Raw genomic sequence first — 17,627 nt, forward strand, 5'->3', positions numbered from 1 at the left:
AAGACGACAGCATCGGCGCGCAAACGAATAAGCCCGCTTCGGGGCAGCTCGACTCGGTTCGTGTGCAGTTGGCCGGCTGGCCGATTGCAGAAATTCAGTTCCCGCTCTCCTCCTTTCTCCCGGTCATCTATGGTTACATCGGCGGCGAACGGAGCGAGCGAGCGAGCGAGACGGACGACGTTTCCCATGGGAAGCCGACCGTTCCGGACTGGTCATCAGTTTGTCAGCGGCGCCGCTCTTGCGCGCATGATCACCGCGCGCGCCTTTACCTTGCCTCTCTATACACAACATTTTTAGATACTGTATAGTATACTGTAAATACACGGATATGTCATATCCGTCTTCGTAAAAGCCGGTGGTCGGTGACGCCGAGAAAGCGGTGGCAGCCGAAGAATCGAGCCAGGAGAGCGGACTCTGATCCGTTCGTGGTCCGAATTGGTTCGAGTAGCCACGACGCCGTTGCGCGCGCGAGTCGTGCGCGTCCAACGATCGATTCGGAATCTAGGTATGTACATATACAACATTATGTACAATAGATCGCGTGTGCCTGGATCATTTTCGCCGGAAGTTAACAATGGCGAATGAAAGTCGGAGACTAGTAGTGCCTCTTGCTCTACATTGCCATTTCTCCGATATCACACGAGAGTTTCTACCCGGACGCTTTTGTTCGAGTTTCGAGAAGGGAAAGAAACGAGATAATTATGCATATTGAAAACAGAAAGTATACGAAACTCTCTGTAAAAAGTACGATACTCCCTTCTCGAACGTATTAATATACTTTATGATAAACTAAGCTACATATTTTGATAACACTAACAATGAGTGGTTTATTGCGATAGGTGTGAAAAAATTACATATTCCTTTTTCGTGTCGTGATATCAAGTTATGACTCTTACTTTGGACTGTTTATTATTCGCATACATTTTATGCCCGGATTATTAAATACCTATTTTCGTATCGCGTGAAATGAATTGTCGCAGGTAAAGACAATTCTTTTGTTATGCGCTAAAAGAATCTCTGCTGACCGCTTATCGCGGGAATCGGCGAGCAGGATACGCATATTGGAGCCCTGCGTTCTCTGGAATGCGCGATAACAGAAGTACATCAGTCAGCGCGACAAATGCGAATAGATAATAAAGCTTGCTCGCGAGAAATTAGAAGAGCGATAACAAAAGAAATATACGCGCGATACATATAGGGTGTCCCCAATTTAAATGGCAAAACTTCAGGAGCGTGTAGGGGACCGAAAAGCTAAGACAGAAAGTCCTTTAGAGGTTTGCTCGTCCTTGCTCCATTTTGGAGAAAATCACAAAAAAAGAAACAAAACGAGTTTTCGTTTTTTTTATTTATTTATTTACATTTTATTTATGTTATCATCTATTTAATGCAGATATTGTTCAAAATGTTGCCCTCGTGCAGCAATGCAAGCATTACATCTAGTACTGATCTCATTAATTGCAGCTAGACATTGTTCTAGTGATATTTGGTGCACCGCATCTATTATGATTCGGTCTCTTAATTGCTCTCTTGAATTGATCAGCACCGTAAAGGATAACATCAAGTTTTTACATATGTAAGGAATCTTGAAGCACAAAGTTTATTCGGTGCCAATCAACTCAAGAGAGCAACTGACAATGAGAGATTGAATTTTTACGATTTTACCTCTAACCCTAAACCTCTAAAGAACTTCTTGTCTTAGTTCCTCGGTCCCCTACACGCTCTTGAAGTTTTGCCATTTAAATTGGGGACACCCTGTATATAAAAATTCGACACGTAAAAGAAGAGATCCGCGCCAACGTTCAAAATTAGACCGGCTAATAAGCGAAATAAGACGTGGAAAGGAAAATTCGAGTTGAATAGAAATAGCTTACAGTTGTCGGAATCGGAGATAAGGACCGGGACATGAACAGGGTTGGGAATAGGCGGTCCCTATTCTATTTTCGAACTGGGTGACAATAGCGGTTCGTCACGTTTTCTATATATATGGACTGGGATTCTCGAATACATTATACAACTTTTTCCCTTGTCACATGCACGCTAGTTACGCCAGTTCTCGCCGTTGTTACTTATGTTAGCCCCGGGACAAAACCGTGATTGATGAGGCGGCCCGTTATTAGCTCGTGCCGAAACAGTATAATAATTGCTATAATTGTAGAGACGCGCGTTATACTGTTTCTGTCTCTGGCGGATGATAGGATTTTCAGATTATTTAAAATGCAAAATAGGGCCTAAGGGGAAGTGGAAACTTTTATCATAAAAGTTCATATAACGTTATTTTTTAAATAAATGCCGACAGAATGAGTCCTTTTAATTAGGACAAGGTTTTGCGAAATAAAAACATTAAGTGATATTAATAAATATTAAGTGTCTTTTAAAAAAATCATTGAATGTCAAATGCTTGTTTCGCTCTCGATATAAACGATTCATAAATTCTAGAATATCGGTTTATAATCATGCCGAAGCTTGTTCTGTCAGGAACGATCGATTCGATAAATAAAGGATTCGAGCTTCGTTATTTATTACCCGATGGTTTAGTCAAATTTTTTTTAACGTAATCTATATATCAGTTTCAATCGATGCAGTTTCATCGATATGTCTCGTGAAATTTTTTTATCGTCTAACAAGGTCATTACTTTTACTTTCTTTTAAATATCGGCAAATCTGAAGTGTTAATTGTAAGATAATATTTGAATAAAATCTCTTTTAAAGATAACATATCTGAATAATTGTTTGACATATAATTATCTGCGAAGATCTATGAAATTCAAGATACCCACTTTACGCATACATTTTAATAAATTACAGTGTTAGTTTACATAATTAAAGGTGTCTTATATTACGCAGAGTACTTATTCATATTTTTCTTTAACTTTTTTATTTGTTAGATTTAGATAATCTATATCGATATTTGTTATTTTTAATATTGCATAGATTCTTATATTGATATTTTCTGCGTTAAACGTATATGTGTTTTATTATTTTTTATTTTTTTTTTATTTTTTCCATAGATTGTGTAACATTTATTTCCAATTAGGAACATTTATTTGATCACATTTGGCAAACACTTGCAGAACAATTCTAATAAATTCGACATTTCTTGATTTATTATATATATATATATATTGAGTTTATAAATATCGATGCAAATATCAATATTAATTATTTTTAGTATGATATGGATATTTATACAGAATTTTTCTGCTCGTATATATGTAATTTTTTTTCTTATACTATATAAGTTATAAAAGTTTTATATTATTGTAAAATTTATTTTCGATGAGTATCATTTTTTTTTTTTTTTTATTATTCGCCGCTTATAATGTTTCAAAATGTAGAATATTCGCAATTCACACAACATAATATCAATTTTTAATTTTGCCAATTAACACTATTATCAGAACTACTGCTTCTTAGTTGTTGAGAAGCGAGCGAAAGTTGAAAGTAAGATACTAAATTCGAAGCGAGGAATCAAGGGGAATCGTCGCTATACTCGTTGCACAACAGTGCTGGCGTATGAGTTTACTCCCGCAGCATTGGCCCCATTGTCAAAAACTATGCCAACACGTTAAGAAAGTCTGGCAGCACGCGACAAAGCGGACGGACGAGCGGCGTGCGTTTCTTTCGTGGCTGTCGTGGCTGTCATTGAGTGCCGTTGAGCTGTTTTGGGGTCAGAATCCGGGAAAACGCGCGGGGTCCCCGGGATCTATACGTCGCTACCTGAAGTACCGCTACAAATAGGTAAACATACACAAATTCGATTGTGATCATCCCCGCGTGTAATGGCGCGTTTAATTCCGCGACGCAAGATTTATATCTCGCGAGAGCTACAAGATAAACAACAATGGCGTTCAAAGATTCGGCGCATCTTGTTGATATCATTCTGTATATCATTACTATCAAAATTTTATTTTGATTTTTATATGTATACTCAATAAACTCTCATCTAAGGAAATACGTCCGAAAATACGTAATATTTTTTTCGTCGAGTTTTTATCGGGTTTTAAAAATATCGCGTTACTTACCGAGGTTTATAAATCGACGAGTTTAGAAATCTTGTCTTTGAGTGCCAATATATAAGATAACCGCATATGATGATGAGTTCTTCCGAAAAGCAACACAACAAGCGCATCATAAATTTTTCCCGTCGCCTCGTCTCGAAGGAAGACGAAACGGGAGAATAATGGCGTGTGCCACGCCACGCGTTTCTGAAAAGTAAAAAGGATGGAAGGCGGGAAGAAAAAGAGAGAGAGAGATAGAGAGAGAAGAGGGTTTAGCACGCTCCCCCTTTTCCGCTTTTGCCTCAGCGTTCCTTGTTTTTTGTCTTTCTAGTAAAAAAAAAAGCTCCTTTATGGAGGCAAAGCGCGCGTGCTACGCTACTACGGAGAAGGAAGGCTGAAAGGGATCCTAGACTACTACCGCACCACTCGGGGGCCTTAGGTGGCCCCCGTCGGTTGACAATGCGCCAATCCGACGGTGCGTCCCAAGAAACGCGATACCATTTACCGGTGAAACCCAAAATTACGTGAAATCCACGACGGGGTGTACGATGCGTCCTCGTCTATGTAAAGGGTGACTCACCTGGGGAGGGGAGGGGGGGGGGTGGGCTGTTATACCCCGATTTCAGTAAAGAGCACATATGCGATCGTACTACAATCATGTAAAGTTATTTAATCCCGTAAATATACAATATTATCGAAAATGCAATTTTATAAATTGAAAGACGAAATTATGTAATTAGCAAAAATTAATCCAACATTAAACATATCGAGTCGCGACGATTTTACGAACGTCTAGCACGCGTCTTGCTTTTTTTTTTTTTCTTTTGTTTTTCTACATCCCATAAACTCCGAGAAAACAATCTATATTTAAATGGTTTACCATTTTATGAACTAGCTATTCTCGACAATATACTACATATGTCGAGACTAGGAAATAGTCGTCAATTCACTTCCGATATTACCGCCGCGGACACGATAAACGACGTTTATCTTATTTCAAACACAAAAGATACGAGAATCTTCAGGCTTTCTATCTCCCTTCCTGTCGATGAAAGAGATCGTCTTTCCCAGTCTCTCCTAGCGAGCCAGGTATTTGCGGAAGTATCGGAGGAGCGCGGCTCGAATTCGGCCGACCACACGGCGCCCCGTAATATATTTCCAAAACTCGTTTTCCACAGATCGAGGGGGGGGGGGGAAGAGAACGGACAATAAGCTCACCCGTGTGGCCAGCTCTCGAGTCCTAATTATACAGCACACGCCAAATAAATGGGCCCTCGTTCCTCGAAGCACCGTTGGCTCTCGAGACACGACTGCTCGATTCTCGCGGCGGCGCGCGTCCATCCGATCAAGACGCCATATGGCGAATCCTTTTGCCACTGCTTAAAAAATCGCTGGGTATTAAAGCCGGAGTTGGTCGAAAAATTTTTCGTCGCGGAGCAGCAGCAGGTGCATCCGGCAACGAAGACGGCGAACGTCCGAGAACAGTCCTATTAAGTTTATGTTGTTAAAAAATAATCATAGAGACAGACAGGTTTGACTTTTGCTTTCTACAATGATTTTTTAAATTCTTGTCTTTGCTCACTGAAAATGCTTCAACCCGATGGATCTCGACTTGACTTGAATACTCGCGATAAATTTTGTCAAGAAATATTAACGCGAATAAAAAACGTACAACGCGCTTACTAAATATATTAATAGCCATCGATTTATATAAATTTGCCCCCGCGCGGGACACTTTCATCCGAGACTATTCGGGTTTTCACCTGCTTTTCTCTATCTACGTCTGCGCGCGACTTATCGGCCTGTCATCTTATCCCGCTAATGCCCGGCGAAACTCACCTTTTCGAGTGACAGGTGCCACGAAATAGTTAGTAGTCCTTCGAAAGATCTACCAAAACCGAAACGCGGAACATTAAATGAATTCGTTCGTGAGTGGTCGACTGTAAAACGGTCGGACCAAATATATCCGGAGAACTTCTCTCTCCAAAGGGGGGCTAATAATATACGAAATAAACGCTTCCCTAAAATGCATTGGCATCTTAGTGATCCTGTTGTAGCTGTTTGTATTGACGCGTTTCTCTCAGACACGGAAATAACACACAAATATAACGCAATAATTTGTACTCGGGATCAACAATTTACAATTTTACACGTACATTTATTCCAGCCATACATTCTATTGTAAAAATAAAATTTCACGCTTCCATAAAATTGACACGTTTAATCTTAAACAAATTGAAACATGATGGCAATATAAAATTATTATACAATATTTTGACCATTTATACATGCCGTATGACCTTTTATCGATGGACAAGAGAGCGAGAAAGAGAGAGAGAGAAAATTAATATGACAAACTATGGCTATAGTAATAAAGTACAGGCTTCTGACATACACCCTGTACATTATCACCAGGGCGCATCGTATTTCATACAATGTACTTTATAAATTTTTTACGATAAAAGGACTATAATTTTAATAGTCAGCGACGGTCATTTCAGACTCTTTTCAAGATTATCGATCGAGTTTCTTTATACTTGTGCAGGGAGGTTGTCGTAATGTTAAGATGACGATGACTCTGCGGCACCGAATTGAACTACCCCGAAGAACAGCCCTCTAAACGCAAGAGAGGTGCAACGAGTTAGCTAAGCAGTCACGTAACCACAAAAAGTGGCATCGGCTGCCACCAGGTTAGACATAAAAGTAATCCCTGCCGTCGTAAAGAGTAAGATTCGAACGATCCGAGGGCTCGGCGCGCTTAGGTGACATCGGCGGTCGGGGGGTTGCCGAGCCCCACGGGGCCCACCCCCCGTAAGAGCAACCCCTACGCGATTGTAACATCGCTATGCCGACACCGACGCGCTTTAAAGAGCATTTTTCTCTCAAAAGAGTGCCGTTATGTGATGCGATGAAAGCGGCCTTGTCCGAGTTTTATCGAGTTTATCGAGCATCCGCGTGACCGCGGTCCGTTCATCTCAACTCAGTTTGTTTTAGTTTATTTCAATGTTGTATATATAAAGTATAATATATATAAAGAAGATTTCTTTCCTACCAAATCTTTTAAAATTATTTTTCTTTAGCTACAAATAGTTATGACCGCGAAAATAGAAAAAAAAACATCTGTTTTATATATTACGTTCTTATTTGCATTATCTGATCCTGATCTTTGTCTTTCTCTCTTTGTATCGTCCTTAACCCACTCTTAGCGGATCTGTTATCGCGAGTATTAAACGGATTCCAGGCTACGGGAATGGCGAAATGGTATTATTAGAGGGATCCGGTCAAAGGGAATGCAAAGGAATAAGAAGACGGGTGGGGAGGTAGAAGGGAGCTACGCCGAAAGCATATTCCGGAAAAAACCGTGACCGGGCCTCTGAAATATGCATCGACTTACCAGCCAAGAGAGTGGTATTCCAAAGTACTACCGACCCTTTTCCGAGAATATACGAGCGTACGATCGGAGCTTCATATTTCCTGATTTGGGGGTGAATTTAACTCTGGCTCGATATCGTCTGCGCAAAAAGGATACATATCTACCTACCTACGTTTCGTATTTGTCTACATATATTGTAGATTGTCGCGTATAAAGGCCCGTACGTATCTTTGTAGGAAATGCAGATAATAGATCGAAAGCGACCGAAGTTTCATATTTTAGCGGTAACAAACAGCAAAATATATGCTCAGCTATCGAAATGTAAGCTTCAACTTGACTTACGCAATCTTAATCGATTCCAAGATCGGTCCAATTTTTAAAAGTTTATAATTCCAATCTAATTTAAGATGCTATTAAATTTAAATCTACTTAAAATTAATAAAAAAAAAAAAAAATTTAATTCGAGAGACAAAGCTTATTTTCAACACAGCCAATTTAAGAATTCTCTTCGATGGCTGAATCTTTTAGTTGAGAGTAAATTGACCGGGATGTAATCTAGATGTATACTTGATGTACGCGCGCTTGTCTCGACATACGTGCATCTCGCGATTCCTTTAATCTGAAAATCTTCCTCGTAAGATGTTGCACCGCCTTTCTCTGTAATCTACTCAGGTTCGCGAGAGGGATGATTCGGACCAGCGAATTTCTATGTACGAGCGAACGGACAAACGGACAGACGGACGGATGGACGAACGAACGAACGAACGAACGAACGAACGAGCGGACGGGGTAGAGAGTTGCTATAGAAACACTAATTCCGTCTCTGTCGCACCCGCGCCGCGCCGCGGCGATCCCTGCGATCGGGGGAAGAAAAAATAGCGAGGGTGAAAAACCTGGGGGTGACTCAAATAAAAAAACGGATCAATATTAACTCTTTTTTCAGGGGCGGATGGGCCAACGAGTGGGGATGCTTCGACAACCCCGCCGCGTCCCGTTCCCCTTCTCGCGGCCCTTCGTGCTGCTTTTCTCGATGTCTCTCTATCTCTCTTGTTCTCTCTATCCAGCTCCCTTTCGCTCGTGTCTCTCGGCCACACTTCCTTCTTTCCACCCTTCGAATCTATCGTCTCGTCTTCTCTATCTCTCTTTTCCTCTCACCCTCGAGTTCCGTCTACCCCGTCCGATCTTCTCGCGAGCGAGCGACGAATGCTTAAGGAGAGACGCGAAATTAGTTACCTCGAATCGGCAAGATCCGCGTAAGCGATTGAGAGACGCGATTTCGAGACGCTTTAAACGCGTTGCACCTGTTACTTTGCGTCGTGCGAAAGCTCGAGGGATGACCTTCAAAGTACACGCGATCTTACGATGCATTGACCCGGTTACTTAAACAAGGGTTCGAATTATTCTGAGTAAATGCATGTCAAAGCATTGCGGCGTGGGCGTAGCATCAAAACAGCGTAAGATGAATGAAGTTAACAGAAGGGTGCATCTCGTACGGTTTGTTTATAAAATTAATTAACTTGATCGATAACTCGAAATATAAGTATAAAAGTTGTGACGAAAATAATATCTTTATTTAGCAAAAAGGTTGTTTAACAATATTCTCTAATGTCATTTACTCTGTTACTATCATACAGATTTCGAGCGATGAGGAATCACGATATAATATAGTGCGTCGAGCATCGAGGTACTCGACAAAGATTGATGTACCGATATTCATTGGACAACAGCACGTGCGAGGTTTTAGTAATTTAATATCGATCAGCTTTATATGTCTCCTATATTTCTGATTAAAATATAAAAAGATTTCAGATATTTTTATTAAAATATAAAAATATCATTTCCTTTTTTTTTTTTTACAATATTCATATTTATTATTTCCATGATGTATGTTAATATGATAAAAATATTTTTCATCATCGTTTATTTGTTTAGTAATAATTTTTGTTGAGCAAATATATTCACGGGCCAAATATATTATAAATACATTTATATATCTTCTGTACGTTGCATAGCTTTATACAGATACGTGATCTTCTTTACGATAAAAAAAAAAAAAAAAAAGAAGAATTGCGCAATCGTGGCCGAGTTTCTCGAAGTCATCGAATACGTCCTTGACTTCCGGCCGACCCTTTATAACCCTTCTTTGCATTCAGTGGCCTCGAAAGTCTACCCTTTACCCTCCGAAGCCCTCGCTCATCAATATGACCGGAGGAACCCCAAACAAACAGGCATTTCCATGGTTACGCGCAATTACCAGGGTTGACCAACGACTAACTACCTTCCTTTGAGTTTCCACCTTGAGGACCGATGCGACATGAGCAAATCGGTCAGGGGTTTCGAAATCGAACGATGGGGTTCGTCAAAAAAAAAAAAAAAAAAAAAAAAAAAAAAATGCAGAAGATGAACGACGACGTGACCCAATATGCAGTAAATTCGCAGAATCGGGAATAGCCTGGTTTTGATCTATTTCCTCACTGCTAGCCAGGACCATCCTTTTTATGATAATTACATTTATAAGAATGTTGAGAAAACCATCGCGATGGTTTTTCGATAACATCGTCGTATAGAAATAACATCTGAATTTTATTTCTTCTCTATCATGCTTGAGAAAATCTTTAGGATATGTATCGAGTATAAAACCGCCGTATATGCCGAATAATTATAATCTTTTCACATATCCCAATTATTGTTTTATAATATTTGATATTATATATTTAGTATTTCATTATATAATTGAGACACATCAGAAAAATTAAATTTACTGTCGTGTAACTTGTTCTCAACATTTTAAATTTAAAAAATATATTAAATTTTTGAATATTATTATATTCTTCAAACGCGTTATAATTAACAATTACCGTCATATAAAATTCCATTACACGTGTGCGTTTCTAAAAAATTTTTTAAAAATAAATGAAAACCTATATTTACATCTACCATTGTCGCTAATCTAAATTCGATTTATTTAATTACATTTCCTTTACATCTTTGTCATCAAGCCGATGCAACAGCATTCGCGATACAGATAGTGCTAAGTCGTTCTTTTCCATGCAACGGACAATAGCGTTCCAGCTCATACATGCTGAGAGTACCTTTGAATTGTTCGCGCACCGCCCTCATATACGTACATACATATATGCATAGCTGGCGGGCCGCATAGAAAAAAAAAAAAAATCAATGGCATCGATTCCATCGGCACGCACGGACCCATTCAAGTTCAAGGCCAACAATCGTTCCGAAATCGGTGACGCTATATATAAACGAGCATACGGCACGCACGCTTACAAACTCCATCCATATGATTCGCGATTCGTATGAAACCGTATATAAATTCAAACTTTGTAAAACGTATAAAAAATTTTAATTCGCGATCTTTTCATTGATATCATCGATAATCCTCTAATTTTTGGATGCTATACACGTCGGGCGATGTTTTCATTAAATTTTGTAAAGATTCGTAAAATTGAAGCATTCCAAAAAATCTCTTCGAGAATTCATATTCGCATCTTGAAAATGCGTATCTCGCATTCCGCGTAAAGATTCGTGCCTTTACGCTTCCTCGTTATACGCACACATCAGCTGTCTTGCTTCTTTTACGCAGCTTTCAGTACCAGCGCACGCATTCGCAATGGAAGATTCGTATAGCGGATACTTTATACAGGGGTATACAATGTAATATTAAGACAAAGTCAAATTAAATCTTGAATCTCGAAAAATCGATTAGATTTGAGACAATCTAGTTCAATAGGTAATCTTCTCCTTCTTGTAATGATAAAATAAAAAATTTTTGCAAAATAATCAGAAAGTAATGAATAATGAATATGATGAAAATATTCATATAAATGAATATCTGCGTATCGTTCCATTGCAGTTTTAATATTTGTAACAGTTTTTAATATATTTTACTGCTTTATTTAATTTTTTGCATCTCAGCGCTAAGCCGGGGGAAATCACTCGCGTACTCGAGCGTTCGGAATCCGATTAATTCCAAAGAGAAAAGCGACCCCGTGGAAGAAATCGATCGTTATTCCAGCATAATTAATGATATGCAAACGACATAAACGAATCAGGAGAATGATTTATTCGCGCTGAGCAGTGAGCAGATATAAAGCCAATTTCTTCACCGCGCTCACGCTCCATAATTTCCAGATTAATCCGGTAATTGTAAGCGTGCCGATCGTGACCGATCTCATCAAGACGTCTTCCCTCAAGATCGTGATAAATCATTCACGACAGGTTGGCTGCGATTTAAATTATTCGCGATTATATCGATAAAGTCAATTCGTGTATTTGTTAATAAGATCAAAGATCTATGTATAAAGAAATTCACACCTAAATCAAAATTTCGATTAATAAATTAATGCCGTCGTGCGTTTTTCAATTTCTTTCTCCATCAAATTAACCTCATTGTCGCGATCTTCCCGACACGAAAAAGGATTAAAAAAAAAAAAAACAAGGTGCGGATACGACGTCGCGCGAGACTGTAATTGCCTTTACCGAATTAAATAAAAAAAAAGGACGGGGCAAGAACAAAGGAGAATGAAAGCGAGGCGAGGAAGAGGAAAAGAGAGAATACAACAGGAAGAAGCCGTCGAGACCATCCTGCGAATCAGACCTTGCTGAGAATCTCCCTCCTGCCCCCTCATCCCCCGACAACAAAGAAGGGTAGTTGTAGTCGTCGCACCACGCGCCGGCTAACCCGCGCGGCATATCATTACCCCTTCACCCCTCGCGCCCCCCATCGTCTTCCGCGCCCTTCTACCCTTCCGCCCGTCTCGTCGTCCTTTTCCTCCTCCTCTTTCTCCTCTTCCTCCTCTGTCCCTCGTCCCGGTCTCTTCACCCTTCCATCTTCTCCGGTAGCAACCCTACGCGCTTCGATTCGCGCGGGGCAGCGATCACCCCCGTCAACCCTCGCCGCTTCGCGGTGGGGGCAATATGGCCGCTCTTGCACGCTGGATACATTACGGGCCGCGTTGCTTAATTACGCAAGATACTTTTCTTTTCGATGGGAGAAGAAAGGGGGAGCGCGCGCGTTTGCTTGCCTCCCTTCCCGGTCCGAAGACGCGCATCGCTGAAAGCGGAAGAGGGTAGCGAGGTCAAGAGGGTGTCTTCTCCCCCTCTCGCACATACTTTAGCTTTTTTTCTTATTCTCTGCGCTTTCTCTCGATGGACAAGGTAAGACGCGACCGTCACGAAGATGCGACAAAAGATTAACGGGGTCTGATCGGAAGGATAGAGATAAAGAGGGAGTGGGTTGTTCACTCACAGTCAATAGTTAAATTCGTTTTTCGATAACAAAATATCTTACAAATAATTTTAAAAACTATATAAAATAACAAGCCATTATTTCATAGCATTTTTAATCATATATGTTAATAAGAGTCGCCAACAACTGCACGCATTTCAAATTGCATGGACGAAAAAGGAAGGGTTAAAAAAAATGTCACGGTTCGTTACCCTACTTTTTATTCGATGCGATATTTTTATTTAAATGTGTCCTCGCCGCGAGAACGATTAATCAATCCTTTAATCACTGGGTTACCGCCGGTGCGACGCGTAACCTGGTACCACCCTAGGCCCGCGCATAATACACGCATAGTCTACATTCTCGCTGGAAGCCCAAGACTCGTGGCTGCCAAACGCCACGCATACGATCCGACATTAATCAACCGCCCACCGAAAAAAAACATCCATAACTCATCAACTATTTAGATCACATCCTACTATATTCCGCCGTCCGATCTCGCGCACACCGACGAGCTCGTAAACGCGAGTAAAAGGCCACATCGTTGAAAAAAAAGCAAGGATTAAAAATTAATATTGCAATTTCCTGCCGCGACGGTGTCTTTGGGAAAAGTGTTCTTTCTGCGACGACAGAAGGAGGAAGAGGGACGAACGCATTCGCGACGACGTTAGAGAGCGGACGTAAAGTATAAAAAATAATGCGCGCGTAGAAAGGCTACGCCCGCTTTCGAGGTGGAAAAAGGTGCGCGGGTATCGCGCATATACACCAGCGAGAAAGTTCATGATTTAAGTAAAGGGACATGAATAATAGAAAGAGAGAAAAGAGAAAGCGATGTAAGGTGGAGCGAGGTCAAACGGGAAGCCATTAACAGACTTTACAGAAGGTAGACGGGAAGGTGTCCGAGAATTCGAGGTTCGCCATGGGACGTGTCGCATATCCTGCAAAGCTTTCCCATTCGTCCGTTAGCCCTTCAACCGGCTCTTAGATCAGGCCCTTCCAGTTTTCGGAATTGCTATTGTCCCATGGGAGTTTCTTTGCGGAAGCATCTCTGTTTCGTGTAAAATGAACGATATTTGATCATATCTAAATCGTAATGTATATTTTTTTTTATATAATACTTTTACGAAAATTATTTATTAATTTTATTTTAATATTTGGATAACAAAACAATTAATTTGATCTTTCTTTCAAGTCGTAGCATTTATTACGATTATTATGTTATATTTTATTGATTCTGACAATTTTTCATTTTTCCGCTTGTTCATTACTGCATCTGCCATGAACAAGATAAAACAATTTATTTTTATCTTTATACTCAATATTGTTAATTTGTTTTCCGTTGCAAATTATTTTATATCTATGACAACCGTTTTGTATGTGCATCGACTAAGTATAATAAAATGCCCAGAATTTCGAGGGATCTACGGTAATTCGAATCTCACAAATTGGAATCTAAAATCGATTGGGGTGAAAGCGTGGGATACGCAATTACAGACACCCGATCGGAATACCATTCGTGACTAGTTCTCTCATCCTACAGACGGAAAATTCGTGTAGACAGTCACGACTTTTTTCCGACATAAACTCGTAATACACGTATTCACTTAAAGAAAAACTATTCTTTCTATATTAGAAAACAAAAAAGATCAACGGTTGGTTACGGAAAATATAATTATAATCAAAAAAATGAATCTTTATAGAAGTTTTTCAAAAAATATGTGTCGATATCTCTAAAATTCTTATTAATATATGCACTGCATATAAAAATGTTATCGGAGTCATCTAAACACACGGGTTGTCGAACTCTTTCCTAGAGCAAAGGCCGAAGTACAAGGAGCGATACGAGGCGAAAGGATTCTCGTCCCTTTTATCCACGGACCCACGGATCTGTGCCACCGGAGGGGTTGAAAAAAAAATGGGTTGGGTGACGGTGGGTGAGTCACTACTATCGGCTGGGGTGATTGCGCCTAGGGTGGGCGCAGACTTTTTATCTACAGGGATTTGCAGAGCGAGCCTAGGTCCGGTTGCACCCTCGTATCTAACCCTAGCCGGCAGTACGACGATCGACCCACGAGAAAAGAGAAAGAGAGATAGAAGGAATAGCAGAAATTATTCATGAGATGCGCGCATGAGGTGCACGTATATTAAGGCGAGATCGGTTCGCGATGAATTCGTGAAAGATTAAATCGAGACATTTGTTCTGCGCATGTAATATCCCAAAACGTTAACACGATATTCTTACGTTTTTACTGTAATTTTTAATTTTACTATTACGATATGTAATAATTGAAACGCGCAAAGTGATTACAGCTACGCCCCAATACGCCACGTTGCTAATGCATTGAAAATTCGATATAAAGATTACATAATGAGGAATAGAGAACTCCCGCCGGCAGTACTTGAAATTGTTCCTTAAGAACGAAGCATCAATTCGCGTAAGTTACGTGTGAATACATGGAATTTAAACACGGTCGAAATTAAGACGGGATTAAAGCTAAGTGCGGCGAAAGAAAATTATCCCATCCGGAAGAGGATCCTGTTGAAGGCGGTTTTCGCGCGAAGCGAAAACCGCCGGCGAAATTATCAAGACGAGAATCCCGCCCGTAATCGCGGAAGAGGGTAGAAAATAAAAAGAATCAGGAGAATAGCCTCGTAAGGTCTGGCCTCGCCTAACCACTCGCTGACCTAGCACGACCGTCGTGTGTTCGCTCCCGCGAAGAGGCGGCTTCCTCTTCGGCCGGGCCAATTGCCAGGAGGAATAAAATTTGGATGAGTAACGAGACGCCGGCGCGGTGGCGGTGCCGTTTAACATTTCGTAATCAGGGCGCGCGTCGTCGCGAGAAACGGAGGGTACGGGTAGAAAGATACGGGACCCATTCTCTCCCGTACTATTTTCTCGAAACTCCGTTCTCAGCATAAAAAAAAAAGAAAGAGAGAAAAGAAGAAAGAAGCGCATCCCTCTCTCTCTCCCCTTCACCCTCACGGTATTTCTTATTCGCCACCCTACACCCCGTACGGCCAGGGCCGTTAACGTCAACGGTGAAGCCCCGCGCTCGCCTCGCAAAGTAATTTCGCTTAAAAACGTAATTAGTGTGCGTCGAGATGGGGTTGAGGAAAAAAAATCGTTAGGGGTAGCCGAGTTTTTTTTTTCATAGCCTGGGGTGCGGATCGGGATGCGGGTCGGGGTGCGGTAGTGCGTTGCGCGAGGGTGCCCTCCGGTATGGAGTAAGACTCTCTGCTCGCTCTCTCGCTTGGGGTTTCACCCTCGACCCCGCGCTCCATTCCTCGTCGGCATAAATCTCTCTCCTTTCCTTTTCTTGCTTTCTTCTCTTTTTCTCTTGATGAAATCTTCGGGGTGGACTTCTCGAGTGGAACGCCGCGCGGAGTAACCCGGTCGTGGGCCGTATCGAGCTGCGTCTCCTCGCTGTTCCGTAAGAAAGTTGAAAGGATAAAGGATAAAGGGGGGGGGGGAAGGAGGAGGCGGAGAGGAGAGACGGCGGAGTCGTCCGGAATCGGAAAGTATAGATTGATAGCCGAGAAGAAGAAAGGGAAGCGAAAAGAAGGCGAGGTCGACGGATTCTTCAATTCAAAATGACCATCGTTATTCTTTATCTCGAATGCTTGCGTATTCGATATTTTGTTTTACGCGTTTAAAGAAACGCGGGATGATCCGTTTGAGATAAAGCTGCAGCTGAAGTTTGACTTTATACAAGTAGATATATATAGTACTAAAAGGTGCATTTTTCATCTTGTCACACGGATTTTGTATCTGCTCGAACATTCTTTTACGAGATGCTAATGCGCAAACTGACATAGAAAATTAATTGATGTCAATCTCTAATATCCGTTTATTATAAATAATTATTATTAAATATTTGAAGAATTTTTCATAATAAATCAAGAATATTGCATATCCATCATATTATACAATAATGTATACCGGATCGTATTATCGTGCAATTGTCGACTTTCATATGCGATTCGTCTACGTTCGCTGCGACTTTTCTAACCGGCGATCTATGGACGGAGGCATGCGACTCACGTAAAGCGCGCGGCGCGACCACGCGTCTCACATGTCATTGAATGAATCAGCTGTTCGTTGCGTAACGCGACTCACGCGACTCGCACGCCTCATGTGACTAAGCGAATCATATGCTACCACGAGTATAGTATTGCCGCGAGTGTAGTTGATCTATTCTACTTTATTTTCCACATACTTAGATTCAAAGTTAAAGTTATTAATTTCTCTTCGAGTGCGCTTATAAATCTATGATTTAATTTGTGAATAAATTATTACGTAAAGCAGAATAAAAATTATTAGAGATAGGTAACAATATTCTCTTACGATATCTGCTAGAGCAAACTGATATAGAAAATTAATAGATATGAATCTTAAAACTTGATTATCGATTCTTAATTTGTATGGTTTTGGAATTCAAAGCTCAATAACTAGTCGAAAAATAATTGTCTGTTTATATATCTACATTAATAATGCCATATATCCTTTTGCGATGACAAAATTCGAGAATTGCAGTTCAGAAACTGCAATCATCTTGTTATTAATAACAAGACGCATCATATACCACGATCACGCGTGCGGATAATATTTCAAAAATATATTGTATAAAATTCGCGTGGGCGCGGATACCCTTTAACATCCTTCTTACAACGCCCCGAACGTTACACGATCGTGTCAGCCCCCGTGACACCCTCTCTCGATCGAGTGCAGATCGATTTGACACAAAAAGCCCGATTCACCGCGAAATCCCCCACGCCTACTTGAAAGCCACTCCGCAATCATTTTCGTGACCTGTTATCGTTCCCGCGACGCGTGCCGGTGAGACTAATCTAGCGCGTTCATCATAAGCCTCGCGGATACACGTGTATTGTACATCCGATGAACTGACGGTCTCTTTACTACAGGCTTTTTCTTCGTCTACGAACGAATTCAATTATCGGGATGGTGCGCGCGTCCGTCGGCGTCGAGTACTCTGCGTTGATACCACTGCTT

At 40.9% G+C, this 17,627-nt stretch overlaps 1 protein-coding gene across 2 annotated transcripts in view; it reads left to right on the top strand.

Moving 5' to 3' along the window:
* Positions 1 to 17,627, top strand: part of Ae2 (Anion exchanger 2) — a 46,799-nt gene continuing 29,172 nt past the window's right edge. For both annotated transcript variants that reach the window (XM_070310180.1, XM_070310181.1), the window contains exon 1: positions 1 to 505. The gene's annotated coding sequence lies outside the window, so the exon portion shown is untranslated. The remainder of the gene's footprint in view (positions 506 to 17,627) is intronic.

Source organism: Polyergus mexicanus, unplaced genomic scaffold, assembly GCF_030449975.1.
Source record: "Polyergus mexicanus isolate NDT 795.1 unplaced genomic scaffold, iyPolMexi1.0 SCAF_18, whole genome shotgun sequence".
Classification (NCBI taxonomy): Eukaryota; Metazoa; Arthropoda; class Insecta; order Hymenoptera; family Formicidae; genus Polyergus; species Polyergus mexicanus.